Source organism: Ovis aries, chromosome 11 (assembly GCF_016772045.2).
Source record: "Ovis aries strain OAR_USU_Benz2616 breed Rambouillet chromosome 11, ARS-UI_Ramb_v3.0, whole genome shotgun sequence".
In the NCBI taxonomy this organism is placed as follows: Eukaryota; Metazoa; Chordata; class Mammalia; order Artiodactyla; family Bovidae; genus Ovis; species Ovis aries.
The window spans coordinates 56,477,526-56,494,195 of record NC_056064.1 but is presented as its reverse complement, the minus strand read 5'-3'; the positions used below and the strand labels follow the sequence as shown (position 1 = coordinate 56,494,195).

Below are 16,670 nucleotides of genomic sequence, written 5' to 3'. Positions count from 1 at the left end.
GCAGTGAGGCCTCAGACAAGCCACCTAGCTTCTCCCAAAGACTCCTTTTGTTCCATAGTAACTTCAAGACAATAACAAAACCTACAAGAGAGCTCTGGAGGACTTCTGTGGTGGGCCAGTGGCCAAGACTCCACGCTCTCAGTGCCGGGGGCCCAGGTCCCATCCCTGGTCAAGGAACTAGATCCTACGTGAGGCAGCTAAAAGTTCATGTGTTACAACTAAAGATACCGCACACCACAATGAAGATCGAAGATCCCGAGGGCAGAAACCAAGCCCCAGAGCAGCCAAGTACATACGTGTGTGTGTGCGTGCTTAGTCACTTCAGTCATGTCCGACTCTCTGCGACCCTATGGACCATGGCCCGCCAGGCTCCTCTGTCCATGGGATTCTCCAGTCAAGAATACTGGAGTGGGTTGCCATTTCCTTCTTCAGGAAGTAAATACATAAGAAAAGCTAAAAACAAGCTAGGTTTGGGAACATCTGGCGACTGCATTTGTAAAGCTCGTAGCATGAGAGAGATGCCGGTTAAACTCCAGCAGTGATCCCTGTCCTAGTGGTCAGGATGCCGCCTGACTCCAGACAGTTTCTGCTCTGCTCATGGCCCAGCGGGCCAGGTACAGATCCGGCAGGTGGCCCTGGCTGCCCACACCTTCTCATGGCTGCAGACCCCCCTCGGTTTTTGCAGGAATCAATGGAATTGGGAATTTTGCCAGAATCGGGGCAAGGAAAACAAGACGCCTTCCTGGAGGCGTGGTGGAGGCAGGTGGGCCCTGGATCCCAGCAGAGCAGCAATCTTCTGCCCGACAGAGGGGACTTGGTCTCTGGGGTGACCAACTTCCAGCTGAAGTAGGAGAAGAGAGAGACAAGGTCAAGAAAGCCAGTCCATTCTCCTCGTCTTCCAGAAAGTCTTTTCCTGTAGAAATTTTGCTCTGAGGTTTTGGGGGACTGAGGTGTCAGGAGGATCCCCCAGTGCCCCATTTCTCATGACCTGACTGGTGTCCAGAGTTGCCCTTCACAGAGTGTAACAGGTGCTTGGCTGACTGTCTTAACGCTGAGCTCACTGGCCCCAGTGGAGGCCTGGGCTCCCTGCTGTGACACCCAGGGGGATGAATCTGGGTCCCCCCTGCCATTACCTGGAACTCAGTTCCCTCGTCTGAAAAAATTCTCAGCTGCCTGCGGTGCTGCTGTGTGTTTGCTCACTCAGTCGTGTCCAACTCTTCATGACCCCGTGGACTGTAGCCCGCCAGGCTCCTCTGACCATGGGACTCTCCAGGCAAGAATACTGGAGTGGGTTGCCATGCCCTCCTCCAGGGGATCTTCTGGACCCAGGGATCCAACCTGAGTCTCCTGGTGAAGGCAGGCAAGCTCTCCATCACTGAGCCACCTGGGAAGTCATCTACTGTTGTTGTTCAGTAGCCCAGTCATGTCTGACTCTCTGTGACCCCATGGACTGCAGCACGCCAGGCCTCCTTGCCCCTCACCATCTCCCGACGTTTGACCATGTTCATGTCCATTTCTTTTATACGGGAAGCCATGTGTGTAAATATACCCTGAATTGCTGGATCATATGGGGTAGCTTTAAACATAGGGGCCATATGTTTAATTTTTTTTTAAATTTTTTGGCCAAGCTACATAGCATGCAAGATCTTAGTTCCTTGACCAGGGATCGAACCCATGCCTCCTACAGGGGAAGCGCAGAGCCTTAACCACTGGACCACCTGGGAAGTCCCAATGTTTCATTTTTTTAGAAACTGCCAACCTCTTTTCCCAAACGGCTGCACCATTAACACTCTGTAAAAGTAATATAAAAAGGAATTATTAGAAAAATTAAATTTAAATAACTCACCAAAAGAAATCTAATTTCTATTACTATTAAATCATCAGCCATAAAATGTCTTTGTCAACTGCTATGAAAGTTTCTACACGCATCCTCTCAGGATCTGCACTTACTTGCTGGTGGACAAGTAAGGTGCTGTTCTGAAACCGGCACCAGCCACAGACTACACTTGTCTCCTGGCCACATCGTCCCCAGGGGTCCTCACGGCCCCCTCCCATGTCCTAAGCCAGAACATCTCTCGGCATGAAAAGAAGAGTTTTTAATTATCATGCCAGGACACGAGATATCCACCTGGCCAATGAGGCTGTGTGGTCCCTCAAACGAAGGACCTCGGCCACAGGGAGGTTCTACAGAAAGGGCACGAGAAAGCGGAGAGACAAGAAGACGGTGAGCACTAGAGAGGTCTGAGCAATGGGCTCCTCCCTGGGGGCCAGCTGCTCCTCTCCTGGCCCTCAGCCTGTCACCCTCCTGGGAAGCTCCACTGCTGCCATTTTCTCTAAGGGGAGAGGGCGTCACCCAGCTGAGCAGGGCCACCTCCTGGGCAGGTGACCCTCCTCAAGTCTCAGCTATATGGCTGTTTGTCTGGGATGTTGGCCCCACCGGGTTCCAACAGGCTTGGCCAAGTTTTCAGGACCATGGACAGCACAATGCCAGTGACAAGGGGCTCCCTGGAGGCCCCTCACTTCAGATGGGAACAGGATCCGACCATGTCCTTTAAGAGTCCTGCAGACTCTCTACCTGAACTGAGTTACTCTCTGTACCCTCAGCACCCAACCTGGCAAACTCCACGAGCCAAAGTTTCGTAGCTTCTCAGGGGCTGGCGGGCGCCAGGAAGGCAGCCAGGGAGCCATCTTTCCCTGATTAAAACTAGAGAAAGGAGCCACAAGAAGCAAAAACTGTAAAGCCGGTGGCTCCCCGTGTTCCTGGGCAGTGGAGCCGCAGGGTCGCTCTGGTACTGCGCTTTGTGATTCCTGGTTAAACGCCAGGTTGAATGGGCTTGCTAGGGGAAAATGCTTTTTCGTGAGCAGTATATATGTCTCCCTGGTGTCTGCACTGGTGATTTCTTCGGTGGGACAATCTCTCCTTTACATGCTCCTGGCCAGTGGTGAGAGGGGCTCTGGACAGGGGTCTGATAAGTAGATAGACTGCCACAAGTTATTTTGGGGTAAGGGTCCAACAGGCATCTTGCATTTCTGGCAGATGGGCTGGGTGACTTCATCAGGTCAAAAGGTCAGACTCCAGCCAGGCTGAGACATGCATAAGTCACACTTTCTGCATGGCCTCCCCGATCCATTTCGGAGAGCCCTCTTAGCATGCTGACTCCATGTTTATTTTCCCTTTCCCAGCCTTCACACTATTTACTGACATTTGGGGCCAGATCACCTGGAGTCCATCCTATGCACTGGAGGGTGTCGAAAGTCCAGCATCCCCGGTCCCTACTCACTCTCCTCCCAGGTTATAACCCCCAAGATGTCTCCAGTCACTGCCCTGTATCCCTGGGGGAGGGGAGAGCCAGTGGGCTAGCCAGCTGATAAGGAGAACTGCCCGGTGGCCAACAAAGCAGAGAATGGAGGATTCAGTGTGCCGACCCAGGGATCCTGGCAGAGATGCTTAAATTGTACCAGAGACAGGGGCATAAAGTTTAGCTCAGGAGACCCCAGCACCTGTCAGCCTCTCCCAGGATGAAACAGGAACTCAGGAATTCACAGGAGGTCAGCTGCAGGAAGCAGATGGCCCTGAGTGGCCTCAAACCAAGGGCAGAATTCACCCCCTGCCCCATGGAGATAAGACGAAGACGCTACTTGCTGGAGCCTTCCTATGGCAGGGATCGGAGTTCAATTAAAGTGATAAGCACTGTTTATTTAGATTCCACAGCTGCCTACAACCCACCTGGCCTTACTGTGAGTTCAGAGAAATCAAGGAGGGGCATGGGGGGAGGGGAGGCAATTCAGCCCAAATTGAAAATGTCCCCCTGTAATTATGAGATTGGAGAATATCCACTGAGGGGATCAATAATGGGAAATCTAAGTACCACTGTGCGCCAAGATTACAGTTTTCCAATCGTTCCATCTTGGATTTTAATTTTCTCTCTCATCATCACGTTGCCATGAGTGGAGATCCCACACAGCCTAACATCCCAGCTTGAGAGAGGTGGGCCGGGAGGCAGGACCAAAGCAGGGTTAGTCCAGACACGCTGGACTCTCTGCATGAAATCTTTATGGCCGCATAACAAATTAGTCCAAATGTAGTGGCTTCGAACAAGACACGTTTATGACACTAAAGCTTCTGTGGGTTGGGAGTCTGATCACAGTCTAGTTGAGGCCTCTGCTGGCGTCTCACCAGGCTGCGCTAGAGGTGTGGCTGGGACTGGGATCTCCTCCGAGGCTTGGATCCCCTGGCAAAAACACATGGTTCTTGGTAGGATCCATTTTTCCTGACAGCAAGAGAATTTCTAGCAGCTTGCTTCTTTAAAGTCCAGCAGGAAGGGGGCGAGGGGGGGGTGGCCTCTGATTTCTGGTCCCTCTCCCTGACTAGATCAGGCCCACCAGGATAATATCCATTGTGATGAACTCAGCGTTAACTGTTTAGGGACCTTAATGACGTCTGCAAAAGTCGTTTGCCTTTGCCATAGTCTCTGGGTGAGAAGCAAGTTAGAGGCCCCACCTGCACTCAAGGGAGGGGAATTTTGAAGGGTGTGGGTCACTGGAGGTCATCTGAGAATCCTGCCCCTCACACCTCCCACTGGAGTGCCTTGCCAAGCCCTCCTCCCGCAAAGGCATGGAATCAGGCCATGGGAGGGTGGCACCGCCTGGTGGGCCCAGCAGCCAGCCAGGATTGAGAGCCTCCCCACTTGGGAGAGGAGATGGAGAAAGCAATCAAAGACCTGATGCAGTCTGATGCTGGTGCTTTTCTCCCGGTCTCTGGCCTTCTCGGTGTCCCAAGCCCCTGCCAGGATTCCTGGCTGCCTTGACCTGGGAGTCCTGACTAGCTACCCTCCCGCTTCCCAGGATGCTGAGCACAGGAAGAGATGCAGGGAGCTTCCAGGCTGGATGTGGACAGAGACCCGGGATTTGGGAGCCCAGTCAGCATTCTAACAATTTCCCCACATTTCTGCTCCTCACGTGCCTCCTTCCTCCTTCAGCATCCAGCTTAGATGTCACCTGGGTGAATCTCAGACAACCCTGCTCAGGGCCAGCATCCATAATTTGTGCCGTACTGATCTGCCCTTGATTCTTATGTTTGAGTCTCTCTTTCATGGTGGCACATATATGACTTAGGATTAGTTTCAGCTAAGTAGGAAAAAAAAAAAAGGTAGGACGTCAAGAAACACCTGGAGTAACAGGCAAATTTGGCCTTGGAGTACAGAATGAAGCAGGACAAAGGCTAATAGAGTTTTGCCAAGAGGACGCACTGGTCATAGCAAACACCCTCTTCCAGCAACACAAGAGAAGACTCTACCATGGACGTCACCAGATGGTCAACACCGAAATCAGATGGATTATATTCTTTGCAGCCAAAGATGGAGAAGCTCTCTGTATACAGTCAGCAAAAACAAGACCGTGAGCTGAATGTGGCTCAGATCATGAACTCCTTATTGCCAAATTCAGACTCAAATTGAAGAAAGCAGGGAAAACCACTAGACTGTTCAGGTATGACCTAAATTAAATCCTTTATGATTATACAGTGGAAGTGAGAAATAGATTTAAGGGACTAGATCTGATAGACAGAGTGCCTGATGAACTATGGACAGAGGTTCATGACATTGTACAGGAGACAGGGATCAAGACCATCCCCATGGAAAAGAAATGCAAAAAAACAAAATGGCTGTCTGAGGAGGCCTTACAAATAGCTGTGAAAAGAAGAGACGTGAAAAGCAAAGGAGAAAAGGAAAGATATAAGCATCTGAATGCAGAGTTCCAAAGAATAGCAAGAAGAGATAAGAAAGCCTTCTTCAGCGATCAATGCAAAGAAATAGAGGAAAACAATAGAATGGGAAAGACTAGAGATCTCTTCAAGAAAATTAGAGATACCAAGGGAACATTTCATGCAAAGATGGGCTCGATAAAGACCAGAAATGGTATGGACCTAACAGAAGCAGAAGATATTAAGAAGAGGTGGCAAGAATACCCAGAAGAACTATACAAAAAAGATCTTCACGACCCAGATGATCACAGTGGTGTGATCACTCATCTAGAGCCAGACATCCTGGAATGTGAAGTCAAGTGGGCCTTAGAAAGCATCACTACGAACAAAGCTAGTGGAGGTGATGGAATTCCAGTTGAGCTATTTCAAATCCTGGAAGATGATGCTGTGAAAGTGCTGCACTCAATATGCCAGTAAATTTGGAAAACTCAGCAGTGGCCACAGGACTGGAAAAGGTCAGTTTTCATTCCAATCCTAAAGAAAGGCAATGCCAAAGAATGCTCAAACTACCGCACAACTGCACTCATCTCACATGCTAGTAAAGTAATGCTCAAAATTCTCCAAGCCAGACTTCAGCAATACGTGAACCGTGAACTCCCTGATGTTCAAGCTGGTTTAGAAAAGGCAGAGGAACCAGAGATTAAATTGCCAGCATCCGCTGGATCATGGAAAAAGCAAGAGACTTCCAGAAAAACATCTATTTCTGCTTTATTGACTATGCCAAAGCCTTTGACTGTGTGGATCACAATAAACTGGAAACTTCTGAAAGAGATGGGAATACCAGACCACCTGACCTGCCTCTTGAGAAACCTATATGCAGATCAGCAAGCAACAGTTAGAACTGGACATGGAACAACAGACTGGTTCCAAATAGGAAAAGGAGTTGTCAAGGCTGTATATTGTCACCTTGCTTATTTAACTTCTATGCAGAGTACATCATGAGAAACGCTGGGCTGGATGAAGCACAAGCTGGAATCAAGATTGCTGGGAGAAATATCAATAACCTCAGATATGCAGATGACACCACCCTTATGGCAGAAAGTGAAGAAGAACTAAAAAGCCTCTTGATGAAAGTGAAAGAGGAGAGTGAAAAAGTTGGCTTAAAGCTCAATTTTCAGAAAACTAAGATCATGGCATCTGGTCCCATCACTTCATGGGAAATAGATGGGGAAACAGTGGAAACAGTGTCAGACTTTATTTTTTTTGGACTCCAAAATCACTGCAGATGGTGACTGCAACCATGAAATTAAAAGACGCTTACTCCTTGGAAGGAAAGTTATGACCAACCTAGATAGCATATTGAAAAGCAAAGACATTACTTTGCCAACAAAGGTCCATCTAGCCAAGGCTATGGTTTTTCCAGTGGTCATGTATGGATGTGAGAGTTGGACTGTGAAGAAAGCTGAGCGCCGAAGAATTGATGCTTTTGAACTGTGGTGTTGGAGAAGACTCTTGAGAGTGCCTTGGACGGCAAGGAGATCCAACCAGTCCATTCTAAAGGAGATCAGTCCTGGGTGTTCATTGGAAGGACTGATGCTAAAGCTGAAACTTCAATACTTTGGCCATCTCATGTGAAGAGTTTGACTCATTGGAAAAGACGCTGATGCTGGGAAGGATTGAGGGCAGGAGGAGAAGGGGACAACAGAGGATGAGATGGCTGGATGGCATCACTGACTCGATGGACATGAGTCTGGGTAAACCTCAGGAGTTGATGATGGACAGGGAGGCCTGGCAGGCTGCGATTCATGGGATTGCAAAGAGTCGGACACAACTGAGCGACTGAACTGAACTGAACTGAGACACTGAAGCCTAAGATAACAGGATGAAATGCTGGAGATTCATTTCTCTCTCCCACTGCAATGTAGATGTTAGCAACCGAGGACTAGACCAAAAGCTCTGTTCTACAGAGTCCTCAAAAGACTCGCTCTATCATGTTGCTCCAAACTGGCTGGCTTCAAAGTCTAAGATGGCTGCTCCAGCTCCAGCCTTCAGCCCCACAGTTCAGCCAATAGGAAGGAGGAAGGGAAGGAGAAGGGCATGCCCCCTCCCCTTACACTATTTCTCCTTACACCCTGTGGCTATGAATTAGTCACACGGCCACAGATAACTGTATAGAATGCTGAAATGTGTTGTTTTTACCTGAATAGCTCTGTATCAAGGAAGAATGGTGAAGGGATGGATAAGAAGATTTCTGGAAATCTCTGTTCTAACTTTCCTGTCCCTCTTGCGCAGTCTCAAGTATGGGATGTTTCTTTTTGTATCTGAATCTTTACCCACCCCTTCAATAGCCTAGTCAGGATTCTATACCCATTGATTCTTTCATTGAACACATTGTCCATCTACACATTTATTCACCAGCTCATTCATTCATTCCCCAACATATTTTCTCCCTGAGTGCTGGGCACATGGTCAGGACTCGGGAATATGGAGACGGTAACACACACCCTGCATTCAAGGTGGTTTACAAATGAGTGGGGAAAACACCCTGTCGTAGGTGCTACGAGATTGTGCAAAGATTGCCCTGCAGACACCATCTGGGGCTGCACTCAAGATTTCCAAAGGGGGATGACACCCCATCTGAGGCTTAGGAAAAGCACACTTTATCCGGGAGCAGAAGGAGCTGGCATGCCTGACCAAGGGCAGGCAGAACGAAGCTGGGCCCTGTCCGTGGTGCTGACCCCCAGGCCCAGCCGGGAGCCCCCGAAGTGAGGCAAGCCGGTCCCTGCTTCCCGTGGCTCAGTCACTCTGGGTGGGAAGGTGGATGGCAGTGGCGTGCCACTTAGCTACACACTTCATTTCTGTAACGACCTTCCCGTCTCCCCCTCAGTCTCGCTTGTCAGCCTGTGACCATTAAAATCCTCATTAGCAAATGAGATTTGGATGGACTCATTAAGATGAGGGATGGGCCCGCGGCACAGCTGGCTGGGGGAGTCAGAACTCGCCTTCTCGCCCTCTGCTGGGAAAGCGCAGCTCACATTCAGTGCACCCCTCCCCAGGTCCAGTACCAGCCTCGAACAGACCCCCTGGGGTTATTCGAGGGACCAGCCTAAGGAGAGGCCAGGCCTCAGCAGACCACAAAGAGCCTAGAGCTGCTGACTCACCCGCCTGCCCAAAGCACCCAATCAAGCCTGGGCTTTTGCCAGTTGAGACTGAAGCTCAGCCTCCCGAACACATGACATTCAAAACCCCTCCCAGGGACTTCCCTGGTGGTTAAGAATCCGCCTGCCAATGCAGGGGACACAGGTTCTATACCTGGTCTGGGAAGATCCCACAAGCCGCAGGGCAGCTAAGTCGGTGCACCACAGCTACTGAAGCCTGTGGGCCCTGGAGTCCGTGCTCTGCCCCAAGAGAAGCCACCGCAGTGAGAAGCCCGCATCCTGCAACTAGAGAAAGCCCGGGCACAGCGACGAAGACCCAGCACGGCCAAAAAATAAAAATAGAAACCCTCCCAACCCTACCTTGCTCCTCCTCTCCTGTCCTCTCCACATGACCCCTGCATTCAGGTGACGACCTGATGGGTGGTCTCCTAGAACCGGCTCCGACCAGTTCATGGGAACCGCTCGCTCCACATTCAAAAACTGACATCACATCAGCAGCCTGAAATTGACCATGGGGAGGAGGATTGACACCCTGGGAATCAGCACATGCTACAAATGAATGGCTGATTTCGTAATTTAGGTCAGAAAGCTGGATTTTAATCACTTGCCAGCACACCCCTGTAGGAGGGCTCCTAAGCATGTCGGCCACTTGCGCATCTGCCCATCTCAGTGTGGGCTGTTGCCTCTGCCAGGTTGCCCCCTACTCCCTGGGACGCCCCTTCTGTCTCTCCTCTCTGCCTGATGAGACCCCAGTCGTTTGCTGAGGGTCCAGGAAGATCCCAACCGCCTTGCTCCGGGCCCCTCCAGCGCAAGGATCCTGTGCCCAACCTGGATTTCTCACCTTGTCTTCTATCTTAGGGGTCATTTGGTTCTCAAAATGCAAACCAATTCAAAGCAGCTTCAAGAAAAGGTGGAAATCTCTGTACAGGGGAGGGTGAACGTCACAGGACCCGGGAGAGAACGTTTACCTGCTGTCACAGCTGCAAGGAAGGTGCCCACCAGCTCCTCTTTCTCTGAAGCTCCTGTCCCCGACTCCAGCCTTCATGCACCCATCTTGGCTTCTCCCGAAGAGGCTCCCCGGGCCCCCGGCCAGGATGAAACCCCAGACAATCAGCCACGAAACAAACCAGAGGCTCTAAGCTCCGGCTCCAAACCCAGGATTGTCCCAGCTTGGCCCAATCATCCGAGGCCATGGGGCAGGGTCACACTGTCACGGGGAAGAGGGAGCCACGTGGCTGCTGTCTCTTTAGCCGGGAGCTGTGGGGCCAACTCAGAGCCGAGAAACTGGCCCACCTCACAGACTAGCGGCCAAGCCCATGAGGACAGGAAATGTGTTGATTCATCTCGAGACCCCCAGTCCCAGCACAGAGCAGGGGCCCAATACATATATGTAAATTCAAGAAATCACCTAAATTTGAATCCTTCTCTCAGCAACCTGTGACCCACTTGGTCCCTGGAGAGGGAGGCAAAGGGCTTTGAGGAATTCAATGGGGAAACGCTCCAAGCTCAAGTAACGAGGCATCCTTTTCCTTCAGTTTCCGGCTGTGTGACCTTGAGCAAGTGGCTTAACATCTCTGTGCTTCAAGGACCTCACTTCCAACACAAGGACTGCGATCTTGCCTAATGCAGGGTTGTGGTGAGGATGGTGGGACATGGTGGCCCCACAGCAGCTGGTGTGGCACCTGACAGAGTGTGTGTGTGTGTGTGTGTGTGTGTGTGTGTGTGTGTGTGTGTTAGTCACTCAGTCGTGTCCGACTCTTTGCAACGCCCCGGACTGTAGCCCACCAGGCTCCTCTGTCCATGGGATTCTCCAGGCAAGAATACTGGAGTGGGCTGCCATGCCCTCCTCCAGGGTATCTTCCCAGCCCAGGGATCAAACCCAGTCTCCTGCATTGCAGGCAGATTCTTTACCACTGAGCCATCAGAGAGCCCCTGGAGCTTCTGTCATGTTCTACCCTGAATCCCCAGAACAGAGTCCCCCACCGCTCTCCCATTAGGCTTCCTCTCCATGTCTGACGTGACTCCAATCAGCCGCACACAGCGCCTCTTCCAACCCCAACCCTGCTCCCAGAGGGGTAAGTCCGCGTGGACACCCAAGTGCAGCCATTCCCCCCTACTCCCGCCCCGCCCCCAGGTCTCCCCCGAAGACCTCACCTGCTGTCCTTCACAAGCCAGCTGCACCTGCCTTCCTCCACCAACGGGAGAGCAGTCTGCCCCGCAAGGGCTGAGGGGGAAATTCTGAACAGGAAAGAAGGAGGCAGAGTTGGGAGGACCCAGCTGCCCTTCAGCCTTCCCCCCACTTCCTGTCACTCCCCGTCTGGGAGGCTAACTTTCCAGAGACCACAGGCTGCCTCTCAGGGAGGGATGTGTGTGCTCAGTCACGTCTGACTCTGCAGCCCACCCCATGGACTGTAGCCCACCAGGCTTCTCTCTCCATAGAATTCTCCAGGCAAGATACTGGAGTGGGTAACCTTCTCCAGGGGATCTTCCCCACCCAGGAATCGAGCCGGCATCTCCTGAGTCTCCTGCACTGGCAGGTGGGTTCTCCCCTACTGTGCCACCTGGGAAGCCCACGGGGAGATGAGAGCAGACCAAGGGGAACAGCCCGCGTTACCTTACAGGCGATGCAGAGAGCAGGTAGAGGGGGAAGGAAGGCAGGGCGGGCAGGGTCGTGCCTTGGAGCTGGAGAACGTGGCGAGCAGCCAGGGCCGCCCCTCCCCAAGCCTCAGCCAGGAAGGAGGCTGGTTGGGGCCACTTCTGACTCCATCCTTCCGGCTCCGAAGGTGCTGCGATTTTCGCCACGTGGGAGGCCTCCGGCGGCTCACCAGCCTTTGTGAGGAAGCGGAGGAGACCATGGGAAAGGTTTCTCACCACAGAGACCCGGGTCAGTTCTCTCCTCCTCGCTCCCAAGCAGGCCGCGCGCCTCCCTGACCCCTGGGATGGAGTCTAGATTCGCACAAATCTTGTTTCCAAACTGGCACACACCAGAGAAGGAGACAGGAAGGACAGGGGCACAGAGACCCAGTTCTGGCTCTGAAGCATGCGGCTGGGGGCCCCCGGCCGCGTCTAGCTTCCTCTCCTTCCTCCCAAATCCGGCTTCCTCCGCGGGACCCTCTCCGCTGGCGCACGCGCTCGGGTGCCGGGAGCCGCGCAGCCTCGCGTCCCCGCTGTCCCCTGACCCCTCCAGGCCCTGCCCGCACAGTGGTCTCCAGCGCTGTCCTTAATCGCCTCACCTTGGGAGGCAGTGCAGCTCTCTGTAATTGCTTCTGAAAGGCAGTCACCAGTTTAACTGGCAGATCATGTCCTGGGCGATCGTACCCGGTGAAGCAGCCTCGGGCCTACTGTTTCTCGCGCGGCTCACCGGCCAGGGCACGTCTGCGCCTGTGGATGCCAACCTGAGCCTGCAGACGTGGCGGGGATTCCGGGGACAGGGAGTGCAGGGGACGCTGGGATGATGGGCGGGACAGACGGGAGCAGGCTGAGCGCCAGGGACTCCTCTGCCTCGGGGCCATGGAGAAGCCGGATGGGGAGGCGGCCACACTGGATCACTGGGCCCCTGGAGGCCTGCCGTCCACCGGCTCCTGGCGCCGTGAAGACAGGCCGGCTGGTCTCTCCAGGTCGGAACTCCACCCTGCTCTGGGTCCCATGGGTGACCATGACCCTGTGGGGTTCGGACAGTGGGGTGCTCCGGGGGGAGATGGGAGGAAGAAGAAGAGAGACGTGGAGAGAAGGCAGGATGGGGAGAGAGAGCGAGCCTCCCCCTGAGAGGCTGCAGAGAGCTGAGCACATCCTTCAGCAAGAGATGCCCGAAGGGTCAGCGGGGCAGCCCTTCCAACAGACTGTCCACGGCCAGCTGAGGTGTCCCTGCCACACTCTGGGCCGGGGGAGGTCTCCCGCTTGGTTCCATGCACCTGCTGCCCACACCTGCTTAAAACCAGCCGCGAGGTTAACATGACCCTCCAGTCATTGCTGTGCTGTTTCCGGTCAGGGTCTGGAAGCATCCAGAGGGCAGTGGGGGCCGTTGATGGTGAGAAGTGACCCCGTCCTGGAGGCAGCACTGTCCTGACCCCTGCACACCTCGATGTGGGGTCGGCTCTGATTTTCTTCTCAGTTGGCCCAGCCTGGGCAGGTGAAACCCTGGGGGAGGGTGGGGGCACAGGGCTTCCTGCAGGAGGGGAGGGTGCAGGCCCTTCAACCCCCCATGCACACGTCTTTCCCAGGGCTCCTAAGTTCTACACCTGAGACAGCTAGTTCTGGGAAGGACACACAGACCACCCAGACTCCCACGGGGATCACCTCCAAGAAGAGGGTGATGCAGGCAGCCCTTGGGGCTCCTGTGGGGACGGGGTAGGAGGTCAGAGACTCTGAGGTTGAGGGGAAAGCAGGCACCCAGCAGGCAGGTCCATAGAGACCCCCCACCAACCCAAAGGACCCCCACAACCCCCCGAGGCTCGAACGTTATCATTCACAGCATCTGGCTTCCCCCACCCCCACATCCCAGTCTAGCCCAGCCTCCTGTCATTAACACCGCTAATACCAGAGGGCCCCATGCTCACCCCTCTCCCCAACCACGAAGCCCACCTGGCAGAGGGGGCCAAGGCCCCGCCACCCCTGATGATAAGGGGCTCCAGTCAGTCACACCCCGGATGCTCTCCCAGCCTGGTGATTTATGGACTTTAATTTCCCCAGCACCTCAGTCATGCCCCCTCTTTCCCTCCGGTCTGTCAGGGCGTTTGTCTCCCACCCCTGCAGCCCTTCTCCCCCTCCCCCCTTTTTTTAATTTGAAGCATCTGTCTGGAGCATCCTGAGATGGGACTGTCGGCAATGCTGAATGCATTACACCGCTGACAGCTCTATTGATTTTCTCTCTCCTGCTGCATAATGCAAGATATATACAAGCCGATAGGCCGGGCCCCCGTCCCTTACTCTGAAGGGACTGTGCCCTTCTTCTTCCTCTCTCTCATATGCCCCTCACCCCTGGCACCTGCTGATGTATAGGAGGGGCGCTCGTCCCTTACACTCAAGATGGATTCTCCTCTGCCCTGATATGATTTTCCTCACTGCTGGTGGACGCTGTCTAATCTATCCTTTTTACGGTAGCAGGTTGGACACCGTGGAAGCCGTTCACAGTGTAAAGTGGGGAGTGGAGGCAGGGGAATTGAGGAGGTGGCATCTGTCAAACTGGCTGGGTCCCCCCTCGGCACCAAGCGGGTTTCCTTAGGGGTCCTGCCTCACCCAGGTCCAGGGCCGGCCCAGCCCACGTCCTCTCCTCCGGGTTGTAGCGCTCCAAATCCACTGACGGCTCTTGTTCCTTGGCCGAGTTGGGTCTTCCTTGCTGCGGGGTCTTCCTTGCTGCGGGGTCTTCCCTGTAGTTGTGGCGAGCGGGGGCTACCCTCAAGTTGCGGTGCGCAGGTTTCTCATTGCAGTGGCTTCTCTCGTGGCAAGGCACGGGGTCCAGGGCATGTCGGCTTCAGGCGGTGTGGCTCCTGGGCTCCAGAGCACAGGCACACGGGCTTGGTAGCTCCATGGCACGTGGGATCTCCCCAGACCAGGGATCGAACCCGTATCTTCTGCATCGGCAGGCGGATTCTTTACCACTGAGCCACCCAGGAAGCCCCACTGGCAACTCTTGACTTACACTCAGTTCGCAGCCCCAGAGCCAGCCGCTGGCCTAAGCACTTGCTGCTGTGGTTTCTGCTGCCAACAGTTGTGTGGATTCCACCCGTTCAGCACAGGGACCGGGAAGTCTTGGAAGGATTCATACCCCTCCTCAACAGAGACTGAGGCTCAGAGATGCCAGGAGACTGGTTCAAGATCTCTCAGTCAGACATGGGATTTCAATCCAAGACTGTCCATCTCCAGGGACAGTTTTCCTCAAATATTACCACAGCACTTCCTCCAGGAAGACCTCCTGGATTGAGGCCACCCAGTCTCATGGCTTCTTTTGCTATTATTGCTCATTGCTGTTCTTGTCCCCTCCCCCCCCCCAGAACATATTTGCGGTGAGGGCTTGCTCTTGCTGGCAGGCTGCTGAGCGTGTTGGGTGGGTTCTCTCAGCTGTGAATGGGCACCATCGTAACTTCCTCCGGGAGGGTTTCCCTGAGCCCAGCCTGTCCCCAGCCTGGCTCAGACTCCCACGGTCCCCATCTGGTCCCACCGTGAACGAGAAGCACTGACTGCCTTATCTGCGCCTCTCCTGCTAGTCTGTGAGCTTCTGGAGACGGAGACAGAGACGCAGACTGGATCTTATTTCTGCGTCTTCACCACCTGCCTGAAGGAGCTGACAGAAGGAGCTCTCTAAAAATGGGTTGAATCCATTTAGTCAGTCAACGGGCTGTCTGGGCAGGTGGGCGTGTGCTCCCTTAAAGGCCCCTTAACAACAAGCTCCTTTTCTGCCTTTTCTGCCTCCTGCCTCCCCCACTCCCTCACCAGACCCCATCCCCACAGAAGGACTCCCAGTGGAAATGGTCCTCCCGCTGCGAAGAAGAGAGCGCCATTCCTAAGGGTCAGGGCTTCTGGCCGATGGGCCTGCACTCGCTCTTGTGACTTACTGCATGCCCACATCCGTCCTTGCCAGCCGGCCAGAGACCCACCAAGAAGCAGTAGAGAAAGACACCAGACCTTCGAGCATCCCAGGGCAAGGGCCGGGTACCAACATGAGCAATGGCCAGTGGGTGCAAAGACAGCGGCCCGAGCGCAGGGGTGCTTGGCCACAGGTGCAGGACAGACATCACTATAATAAAGAATGTCCTCTTGGTTTTGTCCTTCTGGTCCAGGGGCTGTCAATGTGGAGCGATGTTTTCGCTCCCCAGGGACACAGGACAATGTCTGGAGATGCACTTGTCTGTCACAGTGGTGAGGGTCCGGCATCTGGCGGGTAGCGGCCAGGGAGAACCCAGCATGCTACCTGTTCAGAACTGCTCCCCACCCCCCACCCCACACCCAACAAAACCAGAACGATCTGGTCCAAAAGTCAGCAGTCTGAGTTTGAGAAACCCTGTTGCAGTCTGACCGGCCATGCCTTATGACTTTTACCACAGCAACTGGGAAAATATTAAACCTACATCTCTGGGGTGGGGGTGAGGGGGTTGGGGGCGGGAGGACCTGAGGTTACCCTGGACTCTTTGAGGGTGGAGGAGGGGAGAACCCTGCATCCCTTTAGCCATCTCTGGTCCACCGCACCCCCCCCCCCCAATAAAAGCACCAGCCCCATGCCTACACCCTGCCTCTTTCCCTCCCTCGGCGTCCTTTCCCCAAGTAACCAAATTCAGCCAGAGGCCATCCTGAGCTCTCCCCCCGGGGCTGAAAACCTTTAAGGTTTAATAAACAAACCCCAGCCAGGGTGGTTTAAAGGCCAGCCCTGCCGGCAGCAGACGGCATGGGCCTCTTGGGGGCCTCTTGGAAATTATATGAGATGGTAGATATGAGAGCACCCCGTCAGGTATGAAATACCATACAAATATTACCTCTAATTTATGTAAGTGCTCTCAGCCGGAGGTTTTAGGATTCGAGGCAGAAAATGCCGGGTTCCTTCCCTTTCCATTTCCAGTCGCGGCCTCAGCACCCTCGTGTGGCCACTCGTGGGAACTACACCCAGGGCTGGGCGGCGATTTTCCGATGGGGGGAGGAAAGCAGGATGGTTCTGATTCTCACTGAGCCACTGGGGCTTCACAGCAGCCCCGTGAGAGAGGAGAGGGAGGTAGTGATCTCCGGCCTCCCAACACACACACACACACTCCTTGCTTTAGAACAAGAGAAGGAGACGAGACTGCAAGCAGGCACGGGTTTTTGCAGGATGATGTCTGCCGTGG

The 16,670-nt window shown here is 53.9% G+C and overlaps 2 long non-coding RNA genes across 3 annotated transcripts in view; both read right to left on the bottom strand.

Annotated features, from left to right (window-relative positions):
• Nucleotides 1-16,418, bottom strand: part of LOC114116815 (uncharacterized) — a 47,052-nt gene extending 30,634 nt beyond the window's left edge. The window contains exons 1-4 of one of the 2 annotated variants that reach the window (XR_006061322.2): nucleotides 16,326-16,418; nucleotides 12,093-15,139; nucleotides 11,474-11,688; nucleotides 11,014-11,097 (exon numbers count right to left, since the gene is read on the bottom strand). This is a non-coding gene — a long non-coding RNA (uncharacterized LOC114116815). The remainder of the gene's footprint in view (nucleotides 1-11,013; nucleotides 11,098-11,473; nucleotides 11,689-12,092; nucleotides 15,140-16,325) is intronic. The other variant, XR_003590609.3, reaches the window with a different exon arrangement.
• LOC114116814 (uncharacterized) lies at nucleotides 6,023-10,925 on the bottom strand. The gene is made up of 3 exons (XR_009595401.1): nucleotides 9,828-10,925; nucleotides 9,220-9,358; nucleotides 6,023-9,144 (listed from the first exon to the last, which is right to left on the bottom strand). It is a non-coding gene; the product is annotated as an uncharacterized LOC114116814 (long non-coding RNA).
• Nucleotides 16,419-16,670: the final 252 nt, after the last annotated feature.